Source organism: Oncorhynchus keta, chromosome 27, assembly GCF_023373465.1.
Source record: "Oncorhynchus keta strain PuntledgeMale-10-30-2019 chromosome 27, Oket_V2, whole genome shotgun sequence".
NCBI lineage: Eukaryota > Metazoa > Chordata > Actinopteri > Salmoniformes > Salmonidae > Oncorhynchus > Oncorhynchus keta.
The window spans coordinates 19,212,353-19,234,784 of record NC_068447.1 but is presented as its reverse complement, the minus strand read 5'-3'; the positions used below and the strand labels follow the sequence as shown (position 1 = coordinate 19,234,784).

The 22,432-nt window shown below is 41.5% G+C and overlaps 1 protein-coding gene and 1 long non-coding RNA gene across 2 annotated transcripts in view; both read right to left on the bottom strand.

Moving 5' to 3' along the window:
- Positions 1 to 22,432, bottom strand: part of LOC127912479 (sterile alpha motif domain-containing protein 10-like) — a 183,820-nt gene that overhangs the window by 112,867 nt on the left and 48,521 nt on the right. The gene's annotated exons all lie outside the window — the stretch shown is intronic.
- Positions 18,780 to 21,402, bottom strand: LOC127912481 (uncharacterized). The gene is made up of 3 exons (XR_008082868.1): positions 21,112 to 21,402; positions 19,376 to 20,119; positions 18,780 to 18,942 (listed from the first exon to the last, which is right to left on the bottom strand). It is a non-coding gene; the product is annotated as an uncharacterized LOC127912481 (long non-coding RNA).

Here is a 22,432-nt window from a genome sequence, read left to right as displayed (position 1 = left end):
CATAAATACTCCTGTAAACCAAACCTAGTCTAATCTGGGACACCCTAGCCTCAACAGGCAGCCAGTTTCCTTCCTGAAAGCAGCTCCTGCTTATGTGAGTACGTGGACTCACAGTCAATACTACCCTGATCAGCTTATTCTGGGCTATCTGGAGCTTCCCCTTCATACGTTTAGATAAGCACCCAAACCAGGAAGTACTAGCATAGTCAAAATGGCATTGAATGAGGGCTGTAGCTAGCACTTAAATATATAGGACTCGTTTTACTGTGGATATAGATATGCTGTTTATAGATACCTGTTTCCTCCAGCATCTTCACAAGGTCCTTTGTTGTTGTTCTTGGATTGATTTGCATTTTTCGCACCAAAGAACATTCATCTCTAGATTACAGAATGTGTCTCCTTCCTGAGCGGTATGATGTCTGCGTGGTCCCATGGTGTTTATACTTGCGTACTATTGTTTGTACAAATGAACGTGGTACCTTCAGGCATTTGGAAATTGCTCCCAAGGATGAGCCAGACTTGTGGAGATCTACAATTTATTTTCTGAGGTCGTGGCTGTTTTTTTCCCCCCATGTTGTCAAGCAAAGAGGCACTGAGTTTGAAGGTAGGTCTTGAAATACACCTCCAATTGACTCAAAATGATGTCAATTAGCCTATCAGAAAATCAAATCAAAGTTTATTTGTCATGTGAGCAGAATACAACAGGTGAACCTTACAGTGAAATGCTTACTTACAGGGCCTAACCAATAGTGCAAAAAGGTATTAGGTGAACAATAGGTAAGTAGTGAAGTTATCAAAGTAGTGAGGCTATAAAAGTAGCGAGGCTATAAAAGTAGCGAGGCTATAAAAGTAGTGAGGCTATAAAAGTAGTGAGGCTATAAAAGTAGAGGCTATAAAAGTAGAGGCTATAAAAGTAGTGAGGCTATAAAAGTAGGGAGGCTATAAAAGTAGTGAGGCTATAAAAGTAGTGAGGCTATAAAACTAGAGGCTATAAAACTAGAGGCTATAAAAGTAGTGAGGCTATAAAAGTAGTGAGGCTATAAAAGTAGCGAGGCTATAAAAGTAGCGAGGCTATAAAAGTAGCGAGGCTTTAAAAGTAGTGAATAAAAGTAGTGAGAATATAAAAGTAGTGAGAGGCTATAAAAGTAGTGAGGCTATAAAACGGAGCTATAAAAGTAGAGCTATAAAAGTAGTGAGGCTATAAAAGTAGTGAGGCTATAAAAGTAGTGAGAATATAAAAGTAGAGGCTATAAAAGTAGTGAGGCTATAAAAGTAGTGAGGCTATAAAAGTAGTGAGGCTATAAAAGTAGTGAGAATATAAAAGTAGTGAGACTATAAAAGTAGTGAGACTATAAAAGTAGTGAGGCTATAAAAGTAGTGAGGCTATAAAAGTAGTGAGGCTATAAAAGTAGTGAGGCTATAAAACTAGAGGCTATAAAAGTAGTGAGGCTATAAAAGTAGTGAGCCTATAAAAGTAGTGAGACTATAAAAGTAGTGAGGCTATAAAAGTAGTGAGGCTATAAAAGTAGTGAGGCTATAAAAGTAGTAAGGCTATAAAAGTAGGGAGGCTATAAAAGTATTGAGGCTATAAAAGTAGTGAGGCTATAAAACTAGAGGCTATAAAAGTAGTGAGGCTATAAAACTAGAGGCTATAAAAGTAGTGAGGCTATAAAAGTAGTGCGGCTATAAAAGTAGTGAGGCTATAAAAGTAGTGAGGCTATAAAAGTAGTGAGGCTATAAAAGTAGAGGCTATAAAAGTAGTGAGGCTATAAAAGTAGGGAGGCTATAAAAGTAGTGAGGCTATAAAAGTAGTGAGGCTATAAAACTAGAGGCTATAAAACTAGAGGCTATAAAAGTAGTGAGGCTATAAAAGTAGTGAGGCTATAAAAGTAGCGAGGCTATAAAAGTAGCGAGGCTTTAAAAGTAGCGATGCTATAAAAGTAGATGCTATAAAAGTAGTGAGGCTATAAAAGTAGTGAGGCTATAAAAGTAGCGGAGCTATAAAAGTAGAGGCGATAAAAGTAGCGAGGTTATAAAAGTAGCGTGGCTATAAAAGTAGTGAGACTATAAAAGTAGAGGCTATAAAAGTAGTGAGGCTATAAAAGCAGTGAGGCTATAAAAGTAGACGCTATAAAAGTAGTGAGGCTATAAAAGTAGCGAGGCTATAAAAGTAGAGGGCTATAAAAGTAGCGAGACTATAAAAGTAGCGATGCTATCAAAGTAGTGAGGCTATAAAAGTAGTGAGGCTATAAAAGTAGTGAGGCTATAAAACTAGAGGCTATAAAAGTAGTGAGGCTATAAAAGTAGTGAGCATATAAAAGTAGTGAGACTATAAAAGTAGTGAGGCTATAAAAGTAGTGAGGCTATAAAAGTAGGGAGGCTATAAAAGTATTGAGGCTATAAAAGTAGTGAGGCTATAAAACTAGAGGCTATAAAAGTAGTGAGGCTATAAAAGTAGTGAGGCTATAAAAGTAGTGAGGCTATAAAAGTAGAGGCTATAAAAGTAGTGAGGCTATAAAAGTAGTGAGGCTATAAAAGTAGTGAGGCTATAAAACTAGAGGCTATAAAAGTAGTGAGGCTATAAAAGTAGTGAGCCTATAAAAGTAGTGAGACTATAAAAGTAGTGAGGCTATAAAAGTAGTGAGGCTATAAAAGTAGTGAGGCTATAAAAGTAGTAAGGCTATAAAAGTAGGGAGGCTATAAAAGTATTGAGGCTATAAAAGTAGTGAGGCTATAAAACTAGAGGCTATAAAAGTAGTGAGGCTATAAAACTAGAGGCTATAAAAGTAGTGAGGCTATAAAAGTAGTGAGGCTATAAAAGTAGTGAGGCTATAAAAGTAGTGAGGCTATAAAAGTAGTGAGGCTATAAAACTAGAGGCTATAAAAGTAGTGAGGCTATAAAAGTAGTGAGGCTATAAAAGTAGTGAGGCTATAAAAGTAGTGAGGCTATAAAAGTAGTGAGGCTATAAAACTAGAGGCTATAAAAGTAGTGAGGCTATAAAAGTAGTGAGGCTATAAAAGTAGCGAGGCTATAAAAGTAGCGAGGCTTTAAAAGTAGCGATGCTATAAAAGTAGCGATGCTATAAAAGTAGCGAGGCTATAAAAGTAGTGAGGCTATAAAAGTAGCGGAGCTATAAAAGTAGAGGCGATAAAAGTAGCGAGGTTATAAAAGTAGCGTGGCTATAAAAGTAGTGAGACTATAAAAGTAGAGGCTATAAAAGTAGTGAGGCTATAAAAGCAGTGAGGCTATAAAAGTAGACGCTATAAAAGTAGTGAGGCTATAAAAGTAGCGAGGCTATAAAAGTAGAGGGCTATAAAAGTAGCGAGACTATAAAAGTAGTGAGGCTATAAAAGTAGTGAGGCTATAAAAGTAGTGAGGCTATAAAACTAGAGGCTATAAAAGTAGTGAGGCTATAAAAGTAGTGAGCATATAAAAGTAGTGAGACTATAAAAGTAGTGAGGCTATAAAAGTAGTGAGGCTATAAAAGTAGTGAGGCTATAAAAGTAGGGAGGCTATAAAAGTATTGAGGCTATAAAAGTAGTGAGGCTATAAAACTAGAGGCTATAAAAGTAGAGGCTATAAAAGTAGTGAGGCTATAAAAGTAGTGAGGCTATAAAAGTAGAGGCTATAAAAGTAGTGAGGCTATAAAAGTAGTGAGGCTATAAAAGTAGTGAGGCTATAAAAGCAGTGAGGCTATAAAAGTAGACGCTATAAAAGTAGTGAGACTATAAAAGTAGAGGCTATAAAAGTAGTGAGGCTATAAAAGTAGGGAGGCTATAAAAGTATTGAGGCTATAAAAGTAGTGAGGCTATAAAAGTAGTGAGCATATAAAAGTAGTGAGACTATAAAAGTAGTGAGGCTATAAAAGTAGTGAGGCTATAAAAGTAGTGAGGCTATAAAAGTAGGGAGGCTATAAAAGTATTGAGGCTATAAAAGTAGTGAGGCTATTAAACTAGAGGCTATAAAAGTAGTGAGGCTATAAAAGTAGTGAGGCTATAAAAGTAGTGAGGCTATAAAAGTAGTGAGGCTATAAAAGTAGAGGCTATAAAAGTAGTGAGGCTATAAAAGTAGGGAGGCTATAAAAGTAGTGAGGCTATAAAAGTAGTGAGGCTATAAAACTAGAGGCTATAAAACTAGAGGCTATAAAAGTAGTGAGGCTATAAAAGTAGTGAGGCTATAAAAGTAGCGAGGCTATAAAAGTAGCGAGGCTTTAAAAGTAGCGATGCTATAAAAGTAGCGATGCTATAAAAGTAGCGAGGCTATAAAAGTAGTGAGGCTATAAAAGTAGCGGAGCTATAAAAGTAGAGGCGATAAAAGTAGCGAGGTTATAAAAGTAGCGTGGCTATAAAAGTAGTGAGACTATAAAAGTAGAGGCTATAAAAGTAGTGAGGCTATAAAAGCAGTGAGGCTATAAAAGTAGACGCTATAAAAGTAGTGAGGCTATAAAAGTAGCGAGGCTATAAAAGTAGAGGGCTATAAAAGTAGTGAGGCTATAAAAGTAGGGAGTCTATAAAAGTAGTGAGGCTATAAAAGTAGGGAGGCTATAAAAGTAGTGAGGCTATAAAAATAGTGAGACTATAAAAGAAGAGGCTATAAAAGTAGTGAGGCTATAAAAGTAGGGAGGCTATAAAAGTATTGAGGCTATAAAAGTAGTGAGGCTATAAAACTAGAGGCTATAAAAGTAGTGAGGCTATAAAAGTAGTGAGGCTATAAAAGTAGTGAGGCTATAAAAGTAGTGAGGCTATAAAAGTAGTGAGGCTATAAAAGTAGTGAGGCTATAAAAGTAGTGAGGCTATAAAAGTAGTGAGGCTATAAAACTAGAGGCTATAAAAGTAGTGAGGCTATAAAAGTAGTGAGCCTATAAAAGTAGTGAGACTATAAATGTGGTGAGGCTATAAAAGTAGTGAGGCTATAAAAGTAGTGAGGCTATAAAAGTAGCGAGGCTATAAAAGTAGTGAGGCTATAAAAGTAGCGAGGCTATAAAAGTAGTGAGGCTATAAAAGTAGGGAGGCTATAAAAGTAGTGAGGCTATAAAAGTAGTGAGGCTATAAAAGTAGTGAGACTATAAAAATAGTGAGGCTATAAAAGTAGAGGCTATAAAAGTAGTGAGGCTATAAAAGTAGTGAGGCTATAAAAGTAGGGAGGCTATAAAAGTATTGAGGCTATAAAAGTAGTGAGGCTATAAAACTAGAGGCTATAAAAGTAGTGAGGCTATAAAAGTAGTGAGGCTATAAAAGTAGTGAGGCTATAAAAGTAGTGCGGCTATAAAAGTAGTGAGACTATAAAAGTAGTGAGGCTATAAAAGTAGTGAGGCTATAAAAGTAGCGAGGCTATAAAAGTAGCGAGGCTTTAAAAGTAGCGATGCTATAAAAGTAGCGATGCTATAAAAGTAGCGAGACTATAAAAGTAGTGAGGCTATAAAAGTAGCGGAGCTATAAAAGTAGAGGCGATAAAAGTAGCGAGGTTATAAAAGTAGCGTGGCTATAAAAGTAGTCAGACTATAAAAGTAGAGGCTATAAAAGTAGTGAGGCTATAAAAGCAGTGAGGCTATAAAAGTAGAGGCTATAAAAGTAGTGAGACTATAAAAGTAGCGATGCTATCAAAGTAGCGAGACTATAAAAGTAGCGATGATATCAAGTAGTGAGGCTATAAAAGTAGTGAGGCTATAAAAGTAGTGAAACTATAAAACCAGAGGCTATAAAAGTAGTGAGGCTATAAATGTAGTGAGCCTATAAAAGTAGTGAGACTATAAAAGTGGTGAGGCTATAAAAGTTGTGAAAATATAAAAGTAGTGAGGCTATAAAAGTAGTGAGGCTATAAAACTAGAGGCTATAAAAGTAGTGAGGCTATAAAAGTAGTGAGGCTATAAAAGTAGTGAGAATATAAAAGTAGTGAGGCTATAAAAGTAGTGAGAATATAAAAGTAGTGAGAATATAAAAGTAGTGAGGCTATAAAAGTAGTGAGGCTATAAAACTAGAAGCTATAAAAGTAGTGAGGCTATAAAAGTAGTGAGGCTATAAAAGTAGGGAGGCTATAAAAGTAGTGAGGCTATAAAAGTAGTGAGGCTATAAAAGTAGCGAGACTATAAAAGTAGGGAGCCTATAAAGGTAGTGAGACTATAAAAGTAGTGAGGCTATAAAAGTAGTGAGGCTATAAAAGTAGCGGCTATAAAAGTAGTGAGGCAATAAAAGTAGGGAGGCTATAAAAGTAGTGAGGCTATAAAAGTAGCGAGGCTATAAAAGTAGTGAGGCTATAAAAGTAGCGAGACTATAAAAGTAGGGAGGCTATAAAGGTAGTGAGACTATAAAAGTAGTGAAACTATAAAAGTAGTGAGGCTATAAAAGTAGCGGCTATAAAAGTAGTGAGGCAATAAAAGTAGGGAGGCTATAAAAGTAGTGAGGCTATAAAAGTAGGGAGGCTATAAAAGTAGGGAGGCTATAAAAGTAGTGAGGCTATAAAAGTAGGGAGGCTATAAAAGTAGTGAGGCAATAAAAGTAGGGAGGCTATAAAAGTAGTGAGGCTATAAAAGTAGCGAGGCTATAAAAGTAGGGAGGCTATAAAAGTAGCGAGGCTATAAAAGTAGTGAGGCTATAAAAGTAGGGAGGCTATAAAAGTAGTGAGGCTATAAAAGTAGTGAGACTATAAAAGTAGCGAGGCTATAAAAGTAGCGAGGCTATAAAAGTAGTGAGGCTATATACAGACACTGGTTAGTCAGGCTGGTTGAGGTCGTATGTACATGTAGCTGTGGTTAAAGTGACTATGCATATATGATGAACAGAGAGAAGCAGTAGGGTAAAAGAGGGGTTGGCGGGTTGTGGATTGCGGGACACAATACAGATAACCCGGTTAGCCAGTGTGCGGGAGCACTGGTTGGTCGGCCCAATTGAGGTAGTATGTACATAAATGTATAGTTAAAGTGACTATGCATATATGACAAACAGAGAGTAGCAGCAGCGTAAAAGAGGGTTGGGGGGAGGCACACAATGCAAATAGTCCAGGTAGCTATTTGATTACCTGTTCAGGCGTCTTATGTCTTGAGGGAAAAAAATGTTGAGAAGCCTTTTGTCCTAGTCTTGGCACAGTTTCTTAAGCCATGACATATTTTTCTGGAATTTTCCCAGCTGTTTAAAGGCACAGTCAACTTAGTGTATGTAAACTTCTGACCCAGAGGAATTATGATACAGTGAACTATAAATTAAATAATCTGTTTGTAAATTATTGTTGGAAAAATTACGCCTGTCATGCACGCTAATGTGTGCGTGCATGTGTTGTTCGTCCTAGAAGGTTTGTTATCCTACAACCCCTCGTCACAAACACACACACACACACAAAGAGGATAGCAGAGTAGCCTTATAAGACCATGTCAAATGGTCTTTTCAACAAATTACTGTACAACAGACCATGTATTCACCCTACACACCTTAATTGACAAACAAACAAACCAAAACAAAGTCAAAGTCTTTTCATGCTGTGTTGATTTCAAAAAAGGTTTCAACTCAATTTGGCATGAGGGTCTGCTATATAAATTGATGGAAAGTGGTGTTGGAGGAAAGAAATACATCATTATAAAATCCATGTACACAAACAACAAGTGTGAAGTTCAAATTGGCAAGAAATCATACACATTTCTTCCCACAGGGCCGTGGGGTGAGACAGGAATGCAGCTTAAGCCCCACCCTCTTCAAAATATATCAACAAATTGGCGAAGGCACTATAACAGTCTGCAGCACCCGGCCTCACCCTACTAGAATCTGAAGTCAAATGTCTACTGTTTGCTGATGATCTGGTACTTCTGTCTCCAACCAAGGAGGTCCTACAGCAACACCTAGATCTTCTGCACAGATTCTGCCAGACCGGGGCCTTGACAGTAAATCTCAGTGAGACCAAAATAATGGTGTTCCAAAAAAGGTCCAGTTCCCAGGACCACGAAAACACATTTCATCGAGACACAGCATAATGCTTTGGTTCATGGTCTGTTTATCCCCAGGAGGGAGAGAAGGAAGGATGCAAATGTCTCATTGTTTATTTCACTTTTCTTTATTATCTACTCACTGGCAAAACACACACATTCCTTTCCACAGGGATGCAGCCCCACCATCTTCAACATGTATATCAATGAATTGGAGAGGGTACTAGAACAGTCTGCAGCGCCCAGCCTCACCCTACTAGAATCTGAAGTCAAATTCCATCTAGACACCGTTGCCCTAGAGCACACAAAACACTATACATACCTCGACCTAAACATCAGTGGTACAGGAAACATCCACAAAGCTGTGAACGATCTGAGAGACAGGGCAAGAAGGGCCTTCTATGCCATTAAAAAGGAACATAAAATTTGACATACTATTAGGATCTGGCTAAAAATACTTTAATCAGTTATAAAACCCATTATCCACTATGGTTCGGATCTTTTCCAAGATGGCGCTTGGAATAGGTCCCTTGTGTTATCCCGTGTAAATAGCCGGTCTTTTTCGTATATATCATAATCTCACTTTCTATCTATACTGTACACTATACCATCTACTGCATCTTGCCTATGCCATTCTGTACCATCACTCATTCATATATTTTTATGTATATATTCTTCATCCCTTTTCACTTGTGTTTAAGGTAGTTGTGGAATTGTTAGGTTAGATTACTCGCTGGTTATTACTGCATTGTCGGAACTAGAAGCACAAGCATTTTGCTACACTCGCATGAACATCTGCTAACCATGTGTATGTGACAAATACATTTAGATTTGATTTGATTTGATATATGAACTAAATATACTTTCCTGCAACCCGCCTCACCCAATGTGGTACGGATCTGCTATTTTTATTCCTTATAACTGGAACTACCATCAGGAGCTAACCAGCTAACTAGCTGCTGGTCTTTGTTAGCCACAGCTAGCGGTCCTCGCCTTTTCCCCCGTCATCAGCCAACCTTAGCTCAGACAACACCTGCCAGTCTGCACAGCGCGATATCAACCCAGAGCGTATCGGACTGCTTCTCTCTACCATATCACCGGATTACTGCCGCTCTGGATCATTACACCAGATCATTACTCAGTTCTTATACAGTTCTTATATCCCTTAGACGTACCCTTATCCTACTCCTCCTCTGTTCCTCTGGTGATGTAGAGGTTAACCCAGGCCCTGTAGCCCCCAGTTCCACTCTTATTCCCCAGGCGTTATCATTTGTTGACTTCTGTAACTGTAAAAGCCTTGGTTTCATGCATGTTAACATCAGAAACCTCCTCCCTAAGTGTGTTTTATTCACTGCTTTAGCACACTCCGCCAACCCTGATGTCCTTGCCATATCTGAATCCTGGCTTAGGAAGGCTACCAAAAATTCTGAAATTTCCATCCCCAAATACAACATTTTCCGACAACATAGAACTGCCACAGGGGGTGGAGTTGCAATCTACTGCAGAGATAGCCTGCAGAGTTCTGTCATGCTATCCAGGTCTGTGCCCAAAAAGTTCAAAACAGTGCCCAAACAGTTCAAAATCCACCTTTCCATAAATAAGTCTCTCACTGTTGCTGCTTGTAAAAGACCCCCCTCAGCCCCCAGCTGTGCACTGGACACCACATGTGAATTAATTGCCCCCCATTTATCTTCAGAGTTTGTACTGTTAGGTGACCTAAACTGGGATATGCTTAACACCCCGGACGTCCTACAATCTAAGCTAGATGCCCTCAATCTCACACAAATGATCAATGAACCTACCAGGTACAACCATAAATCTATAAACACGGGCACCCTCATTGATATCATCCTGACCAACCTGCCCTCTAAAAATACCTCTGCTGTCTTCAACCAGGATCTCAGCGATCACTGCCTCATTGCCTGTATCCGTAATGGGTCCGCAGTCAAACAACCACCCCTCATCACTGTCAAACGCTCCCTAAGGCACTTCAGTGAGCAGGCCTTTCTAATCGACCTGGCCCGGGTAGCCAGGAAGGATATTGACTTCATTCTGTCAGTAGAGGATGCCTGGTTATTCTTTAAAAGTACTTTCCTCGACATCTTAAATAAGCATGCCCCATTCAAAAAATGTAGAACTAAGAACAGATATAGCCCTTGGTTCACTGCATACCTGACTGCCCTTGAACAGCACAAAAACATCCTGTGGCGTTCTGCATTGAATAGCCCCCGCGATATGCAACTTTTCAGGGAAGTTAAGCACCAATATACACAGGCAGTTAGGAAAGAAAAGGCTAGCTTTTTCAAACAGAAATTTGCATCCTGTAGCACAAAAAGTTCTGGAACTGGTAAAGTCCATGGAGAATAAGAGCACCTCCTCCCAGCTGCCCACTGGACTGAGGCTAGGAAACACTGTCACCACCGATAAATCTACAATAATCGAGAATTTCAAGAAGCATTTTTCTACGGCTGGCCATGCTTTCCACCTGGCTACCCTTACCCCGGTCAACAGCTCTGCATCCCTCACAGCAACATGCTCAAGCCTCCCCATTTCTCCTTCACCCCAATGCAGATAGCTGATGTTCTGAAAGAGCTGCAAAATCTGGACCCTTACAAATCAGCTGGACTAGACAATCTGGACCCTCTCATTCTAATATTATCTGCCGCAATTGTTGCAACCCCTATTACTAGCCTGTTCAACCTCTCTTTTGTATTGTCTGAGATCCCTAAAGATTGGAAAGCTGCCGCAGTCATCACCTTCTTCAAAGGGGAGACACCATAGACTGTTACAGACCTATATCTATCCTACCCATTCTCGGGCAGACTCTTTTCTCTGTATACATCAATGATGTTTCTCTTACTGCTGGTGATTCTCTGATCCACATCTACGCAGATGACACCATTTTGTATACTTCTGGCCCTTCTTTGGACACTGTGTTAACAAACCTCCATACAAGCTTCAATGCCATACAGCACTCCTTCCGTGGCCTCCAGCTGCTCTTAAATGCAAGCAAAACTTAATGCATGCTCTTCAACCGATTGCTGCCCACACCCGCCCGCCTGTCTAGCATCACTACTCTGGATGGTTTTGACTTAGAATATGTGGACAATAACAAATACCTAGGTGTCTGGATAGACTGTAAACTCTCCTTCCAGACACGCATTAAGCATTGCCAATTCAAAATTACATTTAGAATCGGCTTCCTAATTCGCAACAAAGCCTCCTTCACTCACGCTGCCAAACATACCCTCGTAAAACTGACTATCCTACTGACCCGTGACTTCGGCGACGTCATTTACAAAATTGCCTCCGACACTCTACTCAGCAAATTGGATGTAGTCTATCACAGTGCCATCCGTTTTGTCACCAAAGCCCCATATACTACCCAACACTGTGACCTGTATGCTCTCGTTAGCTGGCCCTCAAGTCATATTCATCGCCAAACACACTGGCTCCAGGTCTTCTATAAGTCTTTGCTAGGTAAAGCCCATCCTTATCTCAGGTCACTGGTTACCAAAGCAGCACCCACCCATAGCACACGCTCCAGCAGATATATTTCACTGGTCATCCCCAAAGCAAACTTCTCCTTTGGCCGCTTTTCCTTCCAGTTCTCTGCTGCCAATGACTGGAACAAATTGAAAAAATCACTGAAGCTGGAGACTTATATCTCCCTCACTATCTTTAAGCATCAGCTGTCAGAGCAGCTAACTGATCTTTGCACCTGTACATAGCCCATCTGTAAATAGCCCACCCAACTACCTCATCCCCATGTTATTTTCTCTCTCCTTTGCACCACAGTATCTCCAGTTTCACATTCTACACATCTATCACTCCAGTGTTTAATTCCTCAATTGTAATTATTTCGCCTTTTTATTGCCTTACCTCCCTAATCTTACTACATTTGCACACATTGTATATAGATTTTTCTATTGTGTTATTGACGGTACATTTGTTAATCCAATGTGTATCTCTGTGTTGTTTGTGTCGCACTGCTTTGCTCTATCTTGGTTAAATAAAGGTGAAATAAATAAAATAGAAATGGTTGTTAGGTCTGGGGTCCACTCACCAACCAAGAATTCACAAAATGGGACAATCCTCAAACTGAGACTGCATGCAGAATTCTGCAAGAATATTTACTGTAAATCTTTATTGTTTATTTCACTTTTATTTATTATCTATTTCTGTTGTTTGGCCACGTAAACATATGTTTCCCATCAAAATAAAGCCTCTAAATTGAATTGAATTTAAAGAGAGAGAGAGAGAGAGAGAGAGAGAGAGAGAGAGAGAGAGAGAGAGAGAGAGAGAGAGAGAGAGAGAGAGAGAGAGAGAGAGACTTTTTGACTTTTGGTCTTTCTTTATTGAAACATTCTCAATTCATTTAAAACTCACCCCCCCACTCCTAAAATAAAAAAATAAAACATATATCCTGTACTGCATACATGTACCATACTCACCTTTCCATCTACCACATGATACAAATCACCATACACAAAAACCCTCTCTCCCTCATGACTAGGGCCAGCCTCAGCTATACCACCCTCCATAGCATGACTCGGCCCAGCATCATCTGCACCACCCTCCATAGCATGTCTAGGCCCAGCCTCAGCTACCCCACCATCTCTAGCCTGACGAGACCCAGCCTCTGCTTCTCCACCATCTCTAGCCTGACTAGACCCAGCCTCTACTACCCTACCATCTCTAGCCTGACTAGACCCAGCCTCTGCTTCTCCACCATCTCTAGCCTGACTAGACCCAGCCTCATCTACACCACCATCTCTAGCCTGACTAGACCCAGCCTCTGCTTCTCCACCATCTCTAGCCTGACTAGACCCAGCCTCATCTACACCACCATCTCTAGACTGACTAGGCCCAGCGTCTGCTGTCTGCATCTCCTTACCCCCTGCATTTTGACCTCGATTTCCCCCCCTTGCGCTCGTACCCTCCCCTTGTCTATGGCCTTTATGTGGGCACGCAAAGCTCTTGTGCCCCAAATCCCCACATTCAAAACACCGTAGACTATCTGTGCTGGCAAAACCTGCATAGAGCCCCTCCCCATGCCTCACTTTAAAATGCACATTTAGCTGTTGCTCATTATTGTTCAGAAACATAAACACTTGCCTCCTGAACGAAACAACGTGCTTAACGGCATCTGCCTGAAAACCTGCTGACAGTACACGGAAACCGCTAGCAAACTTAACAAAACGACTCAGCTCTTTCCTAATTTGATCATCCGTAATAAACGGAGGCAAATTTGCCACTACAACTCTTGTTGAAGGGGTAGAGAGAGGTGAAACTGACACCAACACATCCCTTACAAATATTCCGCTAGCAATTAGCCTACCGACCAAATTAGCCCATTTCATGAACACAACCACAGCTTTGTTCATTCTAGAAGCAGAATGTATAAACTCAGCTCCTACCTGTTCACCGACCGCGAGCAGAACCTCCTCCACCTTAACTCCGTTCTCAGGAACACACCTGAATCCATGCTGTATCGACAGCGTCTCCTCCGCGCTAGGCTGAGAAGCCATTGCGCACACTACACCTTCCAACCCCCAGGAACGTTACTCTGTCCTCTTCCACCCTAACTTTGAAAAAAAAACTTTGGATACCGCTAAAAACAAATATTGTATTAACCCTCCACCATAGAAAATAACATGTAAAGAAAATAATAGAATCAAGAAAGTTAGTTAGGATAGAGCTTTCCACACCAAACACTCAAACTCCAAAAACACCCAGCATGCACCGAGAGAGAGAGAGAGAGACAGAGAGAGAGAGAGAGAGAGAGAGAGAGAGAGAGAGAGAGAGAGAGAGACAGAGACAGAGACAGAGAGAGAGAGAGAGAGAGAGAGAGAGAGAGAGAGAGAGGGGGGAGACATAGAGAGAGAGAGACAGAGAGACAGAGAGAGAGAGACAGAGAGAGAGACAGAGAGACAGAGAGACAGAGAGAGAGAGAGAGAGAGAGAGAGAGAGAGAGACAGAGAGAGAGAGACACAGAGAGAGAGAGACAGAGAGAGAGAGACACAGAGAGAGAGACAGAGAGAGAGAGACAGAGAGAGAGAGACAGAGAGAGAGAGAGAGAGAGAGAGAGAGAGAGAGAGACAGAAAGATAAAAAATACATTTGTAAGCAATAGGAATTATGATCAAGCAGAGGAAGAGTCAATGTGGCTCAGCAGGTGTCTGTCAATCTCCTTTGGAAGTTTGGTAGCTAGCTTTTTGTGTTCTGATAAAGTCAGGCTGTTGTGTTCCTCTGTAAACCTCCAATCTACCTCATATCTCACATACTGGGGGGGAGCAGGGGGAAGAAGAGGGGGGGGACAGGGAGGAGAGGCGTGGAAGGAAGCTGTGCTAATACTGCTGATGCAGGTACCTTGTACTGGAATGGGGTAGGTACTAAACTGTCTTTTATGTACAGAGTTTCTCTCCCCTCACTCACCTCTCTCTATTCTAATTCCTTCACATCTCATCCTCCCCCTTTACTGTCACTCCCCCTCTATCTCCTCTCCTCTGCCCTCAGCCACCTCTCTCTATTCTAATTCCTTCACATCTCATCCTCCCCCATTACTGTCCCTCCCCCTCTATCTCCTCTCCTGTGCCCTCAGCCACCTCTCTCTATTCTAATTCCTTCACGTCTCATCCTCCCCCATTACTGTCCCTCCCCCTCTATCTCCTCTCCTTTCCCCTCAGCCACCTCTCTCTATTCTAATTCCTTCACATCTCATCCTCCCCCATTACTGTCCCTCCCCCTCTATCTCCTCTCCTGTCCCCTCGGCCACCTCTCACTCTTTCCCCTCATTTCTTCCCATCTCATCCTCTTTCAATTCAATTCAAAAAGCTTTATTGGCATGGGAAACATATGTTTAAGTGAAATAGATAATAAACAAAAGTGAAATGAACAAAAAATGAACAGTAAACATTATACTCACAAAATGTTCAAAGGAATAGAGACATTTAAAATGTCATATTATGGCTATTTACAGTGTTGTAACGATATGCAAACAGTTAACGTATTTACAATGGTGTTGGTTCTTCACTTGTTGACATTTTCTTTTCCTCTCTCCCCTTCCTCCTCTTTGTCCTCTCTCTCTCTCCTTCCTCTTCTCTCGCTCTCTGGGGGTTTCTCCAGTGTTGTGTTGATGTGTTGGGCCCTTCTGTCTCTGCCTTAATTGCCATGTTATCAGCTCCTCTCCTGCTCTACTCTGAGAGTTAGCCAGGGCCTTTCAGCCAGAGAGACACGCCAATTACCTCTCCTCACACACACACACACACACACACACACACACACACACACACACACACACACACACACACACACACACACACACACACACACACACACACACACACACACACACACACACACACACACACACACACACACACACACATACACACAGACACACAGACCCACACTATCCCTGCAGGAGATTCTTGTCCAGGCCAAATGATCCAGGAAGAAATCCTTAGACACAGCTCTCCCTTTCTCTCTCATCTTCATTTCCATCCTTCTTTCTCAATACCTTAGGTCTATTCATCTCCCTTTCTCTCTCATCTTCTCTCTCATCTCCTCTCTCACCATCCCTCTTTCTCAATACCCTAGGCCTAGTCCCTCACCTTTCCTTTATTTGTCTCTCTGCGTAATTTATCCCTCTCTACAATAGCCTGAGGTTAGTGTTGGTGTTAGTGTTTCTGACCTCAGTCACCCACAAAACAGACCACAGGTGCACCGTTATACAACCACAAACACACCATCGCCCCATCAGCATTGGACCAGAGGACACATGAACACATAGAACAAAACAACTACCCAGCAATGGCTGAGAGCTGCTTTTCTAGAGATGATACTAGAAAAGGTAAAACACATACAAATAAAAGCAATAATACTGAAAATAACAAGTAATATTCTATTAGTAGTATGTGTGTGTGTGTGTGTGTGTGTGTGTGTGTGTGTGTGTGTGTGTGTGTGTGTGTGTGTGTGTGTGTGTGTGTGTGTGTGTGTGTGTGTGTGTGTGTGTGTGTGTGTGTGTGTGTGTGTGTGTGTGACCCAGATTGTGATTATGCCCCTCTAATCAATCAAATGTATTTATATAGCCCTTCTTACTTCAGCTGATGTCACAAAGTGCTGTACAGAAACCCAGCCTTAAACTCCAAACTGCAAGCAATGCAGGTGTAGAAGGGTGTTGTCATACCCTACCAGCTCTCACATTCTCAGTCATCCATATTTCTCAAACATAACATTTTGAAGTTGTTCCAAACTTCAAATGTCTACGTGTTTAAGGTTAAGTTTAGACATTAATTAAATCATGTTAAGGTTAGGGTTAAGTTCAGGCATTAACTCTGATTGGTTAAGGTAAGGGTTAAGGTTTGGGATAGGCTTAAAACTAAAATATCCAAAACAATTTTCTATCGCTGGATACAAACATGCAACATTTGGAATCAGAGACAGTAGCTTGCGTGCATCCGCCATCCACATCCGCACTGCCCTGGCAAAACCGAAACCTATTTGAAGGTAACAGCCCCCAATGTTGCCCCTAGTGGCCTGTTTCCAAGTCATCATTTCCAAACCTGACTCATTTACACCAGCTCTGTCAGAAGGAATGGGCCAAAATTCATACAACTTATTGTGGGAAGCTTGTGGAAGGCTACCCAAAACGCTTGACCCAAGTTAAACAATTTAAAGGCAATGCTACCAAATACTAATTGAGTGTATGTAAACTTCTGACCCACTGCCCACCCCATTATCTCTCAGTTAGTTAACATATAGTCAGGTGCATGCCCACCCCATTATCTCTGTTAGTTAACATATAGTCAGGTGCATGCCCACCCCATTATCTCTCAGTTAGTTACTGGGAATGTGATGAAAGAAATTAAAGCTGAAATAAATCATTCTCACTACTATTATTCTGACATTTCACATTTTTAAAATAAAGTGGTGATCCTAACTGACCTAAGACAGGGAATTTTCACTTGGATTAAATGTCAGGAATTGTGAAAAACTGAGTTTAAATGTAATTGGCTAAGGTGTATGTAAATCTCCGACTTCAACTGTATAGTCAGGTGCATGCCCACCCCATTATCTCTCAGTTAGTTAACATATAGTCAGGTGCATGCCCACCCCATTATCACTCAGTTAGTTAACATATAGTCAGGTGCATGCCCACCCCATTATCACTCAGTTAGTTAACATATAGTCAGGTGCATGCCCACCCCATTATCTCTCAGTTAGTTAACATATAATCACGTGCATGCCCACCCCATTATCTCTCAGTTAGTTAACATATAGTCAGGTGCATGCCCACCCCATTATCTCTCAGTTAGTTAACATATAGTCATGTGCATGCCCACCCCATTATCTCTCAGTTAGTTAACATATAGTCACGTGCATGCCCACCCCATTATCTCTCAGTTAGTTAACATATAGTCACGTGCATGCCCACCCCATTATCTCTCAGTTAGTTAACATATAGTCACGTGCATGCCCACCCCATTATCACTCAGTTAGTTAACATACAGTTATGTGCATGCCCACCCCATTATCTCTCAGTTAGTTAACATATAGTCACGTGCATGCCCACCCCATTATCTCTCAGTTAGTTAACATACAGTCACGTGCATACCCACCCCATTATCTCTCAGTTAGTTAACATATAGTCAGGTGCATGCCCACCCCATTACCTCTCAGTTAGTTAACATATAGTCAGGTGCATGCCCACCCCATTATCTCTCAGTTAGTTAACATACAGTTACGTGCATGCCCACCCCATTATCACTCAGTTAGTTAACATATAGTCACGTGCATGCCCACCCCATTATCTCTCAGTTAGTTAACATACAGTCACGTGCATGCCCACCCCATTATCTCTCAGTTAGTTAACAGTCATATTGGCTTAATACAGGAAAGAGGAGGACAACACACACACACACACACACACACACACACACACACAGAGAGACAGAGACAGACAGACAGACAGACAGACAGACAGACAGACAGACAGACAGACAGACAGACAGACAGACAGACACAGACACCCTATCTTTGGATTAGGCAGTATTTGCTTCAGGTTTTACAACAGCAGCCTTATCCCTGAAGTATGTGTGTAATTAGTGAAACTGATACTGTAGTTATGACGTGAACAGCCAGGCCTGTAGTGTACACAAACGCACACACAATCTACACACACCTAGTAAAACTGTCTCTGCAGTGGCCAATCGCTTAGCATTGGAAAAGACCCACTGCTCTCAACTTTTAATTAAGCATTCAATTAAACTGGTGATGTAGTGTGTGTCTGAATCCCAGAACCAGGAAGCTGATCTGTCTTACCAAACCATACATATAGTGAAGGCCTTTACCATCATCTCACAAAGCCACTGTGCTGTGCCTATAGAGTTGAACATGACTAAATAGTTCATTCTAAATGTGTTCCATGAACAGGTTCTAAGTTCTTTATTCCCATTTCATCTTCCTCTCTGGTCTTCAGGCTGGGAGTCTTGTCTCAGAGTCTTGCAGACACTGGCGGTGACCTGGAACTAGGACAGACCGAAGTGGGACGTTGGGATGACATGTCAGAGCCCGCTAACAATGACTGACATACCCCCCCACACACACCTTGGGCTAAGAGGCTTCAGAAACACTCAGAGGTTAGTTAAACTCCAACCTATCAGTGTCGACCTAGTCATCTATATTCATCTTTAAACTTTATTCAAACCTATTATGTCTGTGTAAGAGTACATGCTGAGTTATGTGTAGTAGGCTATTCCTCATGATTACATAATACATACTCTCAACATTGTTGAGTGTTCTTCAAGCTACAAGTCCCTAGTCCCTCATTCAGTCCTATCCACCTATACCACTCCATCCATCAGTCCTAATCAACTATACTACTCCCTCATTCAGTCCTATCCATCTCTACCACTCCATCCATCAGTCCGATTCAACTATACTACTCCCTCATTCAGTCCTATCCATCTCTACCACTCCATCCATCAGTCCGATTCAACTATACTACTCCCTCATTCAGTCCTATCCATCTCTACCACTCCATCAATCAGTCCTAATGAACTATACTACTCCCTCATTCAGTCCTATCCATCTCTACCACTCCATCCATCAGTCCGATTCAACTATACTACCCCTCATTCAGTCCTATCCATCTCTACCACTCCATCCATCAGTCCGATTCAACTATACTACTCCCTCATTCAGTCCTATCCATCTCTACCACTCCATCCATCAGTCCGATTCAACTATACTACTCCCTCATTCAGTCCTATCCACCTATACCACTCCATCCATCAGTCCTAATCAACTATACTACTCCCTCATTCAGTCCTATCCATCTCTACCACTCCATCCATCAGTCCGATTCAACTATACTACTCCCTCATTCAGTCCTATCCATCTCTACCACTCCATCCATCAGTCCGATTCAACTATACTACTCCCTCATTCAGTCCTATCCACCTCTACCACTCCATCCATCAGTCCGATTCAACTATACTACTCCCTCATTCAGTCCTATCCATCTCTACCACTCCATCCATCAGTCCGATTCAACTATACTACTCCCTCATTCAGTCCTATCCATCTCTACCACTCCATCCATCAGTCCGATTCAACTATACTACTCCCTCATTCAGTCCTATCCATCTCTACCACTCCATCCATCAGTCCGATTCAACTATACTACTCCCTCATTCAGTCCTATCCATCTCTACCACTCCATCCATCAGTCCGATTCAACTATACTACTCCCTCATTCAGTCCTATCCACCTCTACCACTCCATCAATCAGTCCTAATCAACTATACTACTCCCTCATTCAGTCCTATCCATCTCTACCACTCCATCAATCAGTCCTAATCAACTATACTACTCCCTCATTCAGTCCTATCCACCTCTACCACTCCATCAATCAGTCCTAATCAACTATACTACTCCCTCATTCAGTCCTATCCATCTCTACCACTCCATCAATCAGTCCTAATCAACTATACTACTCCCTCATTCAGTCCTATCCACCTCTACCACTCCATCAATCAGTCCTAATCAACTATACTACTCCCTCATTCAGTCCTATCCATCTCTACCACTCCATCAATCAGTCCTAATCAACTATACTACTCCCTCATGCAGTCCTATCCATCTCTACCACTCCATCAATCAGTCCTAATCAACTATACTACTCCCTCATTCAGTCCTATCCACCTCTACCACTCCATCAATCAGTCCTAATGAACTATACTACTCCCTCATTCAGTCCTATCCATCTCTACCACTCCATCAATCAGTCCTAATGAACTATACTACTCCCTCATTCAGTCCTATCCATCTCTACCACTCCATCAATCAGTCCTAATGAACTATACTACTCCCTCATTCAGTCCTATCCATCTCTACCACTCCATCAATCAGTCCTAATCAACTATACTACTCCCTCATTCAGTCCTATCCATCTCTACCACTCCATCAATCAGTCCTAATGAACTATACTACTCCCTCATTCAGTCCTATCCATCTCTACCACTCCATCAATCAGTCCTAATGAACTATACTACTCCCTCATTCAGTCCTATCCATCTCTACCACTCCATCAATCAGTCCGATTCAACTATACTACTCCCTCATTCAGTCCTATCCACCTCTACCACTCCATCAATCAGTCCTAATCAACTATACTACTCCCTCATTCAGTCCTATCCATCTCTACCACTCCATCAATCAGTCCTAATCAACTATACTACTCCCTCATTCAGTCCTATCCATCTCTACCACTCCATCAATCAGTCCTAATGAACTATACTACTCCCTCATTCAGTCCTATCCATCTCTACCACTCCATCAATCAGTCCTAATCAACTATACTACTCCCTCATTCAGTCCTATCCACCTCTACCACTCCATCAATCAGTCCTAATCAACTATACTACTCCCTCATTCAGTCCTATCCATCTCTACCACTCCATCAATCAGTCCTAATCAACTATACTACTCCCTCATTCAGTCCTATCCATCTCTACCACTCCATCAATCAGTCCTAATCAACTATACTACTCCCTCATTCAGTCCTATCCACCTCTACCACTCCATCAATCAGTCCTAATCAACTATACTACTCCCTCATTCAGTCCTATCCATCTCTACCACTCCATCAATCAGTCCTAATCAACTATACTACTCCCTCATTCAGTCCCATCCACCTCTACCACTCCATCAATCAGTCCTAATCAACTATACTACTCCCTCATTCAGTCCTATCCATCTCTACCACTCCATCAATCAGTCCTAATCAACTATACTACTCCCTCATTCAGTCCTATCCACCTCTACCACTCCATCAATCAGTCCTAATCAACTATACTACTCCCTCATTCAGTCCTATCCATCTCTACCACTCCATCAATCAGTCCTAATGAACTATACTACTCCCTTATTCAGTCCTATCCATCTCTACCACTCCATCAATCGGTCCTAATCAACTATACTACTCCCTCATTCAGTCCTATCCATCTCTACCACTCCATCAATCAGTCCTAATCAACTATAATACTCCCTCATTCAGTCCTATCCACCTCTACCACCTCTACCACTCCCTCCTTCAGACCTATCCACCTCTAGAACTCCCTCCTTCAGTCCACCTCTATCACCTCTACTACTCCCTCATTCAGTCCTATCTACCTCTACTACTCCCTCCTTCAGTCCTATCCTCCTCTACCACCTCTACTACTCCCTCATTCAGTCCTATCCATCTCTACCACTCCATCAATCAGTCCTAATCAACTATAATACTCCCTCATTCAGTCCTATCCACCTCTACCACCTCTACCACTCCCTCCTTCAGACCTATCCACCTCTAGAACTCCCTCCTTCAGTCCACCTCTATCACCTCTACTACTCCCTCATTCAGTCCTATCTACCTCTACTACTCCCTCCTTCAGTCCTATCCTCCTCTACCACCTCTACTACTCCCTCATTCAGTCCTATCCATCTCTACCACTCCATCAATCAGTCCTAATCAACTATAATACTCCCTCATTCAGTCCTATCCACCTCTACCACCTCTACCACTCCCTCCTTCAGACCTATCCACCTCTACCACCTCTACTACTCCCTCCTTCAGTCCTATCCTCCTCTACCACCTCTACTACTCCCTCCTACAGTCCTATTCTTCTCTGCCTCCCTCCAATCTGCGCTGACACAGGGACAAATCCCTTCTAATCTTTGGGATAAAGTGTATAGAGTAGACAGAGCTTTCCGAGGGATTTCACAGAAAGCAGGTTAAAAGGGCATGTATGGAAAGCAGAGGAGAGAGAAAGAAAGAAATAGAGAAGAGAGAGAGAGAGAGAGAGAGAAAGAGAGAGAAAGAGAGAAAAGGAGAGAGAAAAGAGAGAGCGAGAGAGTGAAAAAACATAATACAAATATTTAAATAAAAAGTGTATTGTCTTGTTACTCTTTGATGGGCCTGAGGGGATTTGGAGCACTATGTCAGTAAACAGATTGACTTTCACATCTATCCTTCAC